The 952-nt window shown below is 49.6% G+C and overlaps 1 protein-coding gene across 2 annotated transcripts in view; it reads left to right on the top strand.

Annotated features, from left to right (window-relative positions):
- The window catches only part of gripap1 (GRIP1 associated protein 1), a 45,994-nt gene that overhangs the window by 28,706 nt on the left and 16,336 nt on the right, over positions 1 to 952 (top strand). The window lies entirely within an intron of this gene.

Genomic DNA, 952 nt, shown 5'->3' with positions numbered 1-952 from the left:
GAGAAAACAGAAATCCTAGCATTTAGATTTGAAGGTTAACTTGGTAGAAAACACACCCACTAGACACACACACACACACACACACACACACACACCCACTAGACACACACCCACTAGACACACACCCACTAGACACACACCCACACACCCACACCCACTAGACACACACCCACACACCCACACCCACTAGACACACACCCACACACCCACACCCACTAGACACACACACACACACACACGACACACACACACTAGACACACACGACACACACACACTAGACACACACACGACACACACACACACTAGACACACACACGACACACACACACACTAGACACACACACACACACACACTAGACACACACTAGACACACACACACACACACACACACTAGACACACACACACTAGACACACACTAGACACACACGTGTAGTGTGTGTAGTTTGTGTGTGTGTGGGATCTGGTGCATCTCTAATTGAGTGTGTTTCTAATTAAAGCGTAGCGGTCTCCATGGTAACACACCGCCGTGTCAGTGGTTTGTTGTTTCCTGTGTTTGACCACAGCGACTGAAACACAACTCTGGGAAACTTTTACAAATATTTCATCTTCATAAATCGTTCCGACCGGACCTTTTACATCCGTACAGTGTTGAAAGCCCAACGGCACATTCCCTGTGAAAAGAGAGAAGTTATGGGGGAGACCAGCTGTTAGCGTTAGCTCGCAGCGTCCTCCATCAGAGAAACACTGCCTTCTAACGTGAAGCTGCTTCGTTCAGAGGTTCTGCGGGTTTGTTCTGGAGCGGAGGAGCCGGCTCCTGAACCACCAACACTGAAGGAATCCTAACGGGAGCACTCCCATGATCCCACACTACTTCACGGTGCTTGTTATTGTTCTGATGAGCGGGCCCCTCACTGTGCATTTAATCAGGGGCCGTGTGAACAGCTGGGTC

Source organism: Micropterus dolomieu, linkage group LG08 (genome assembly GCF_021292245.1).
Source record: "Micropterus dolomieu isolate WLL.071019.BEF.003 ecotype Adirondacks linkage group LG08, ASM2129224v1, whole genome shotgun sequence".
NCBI classification, from domain to species: Eukaryota; Metazoa; Chordata; class Actinopteri; order Centrarchiformes; family Centrarchidae; genus Micropterus; species Micropterus dolomieu.
This window is presented reverse-complemented; position numbering and strand designations above follow the sequence as displayed.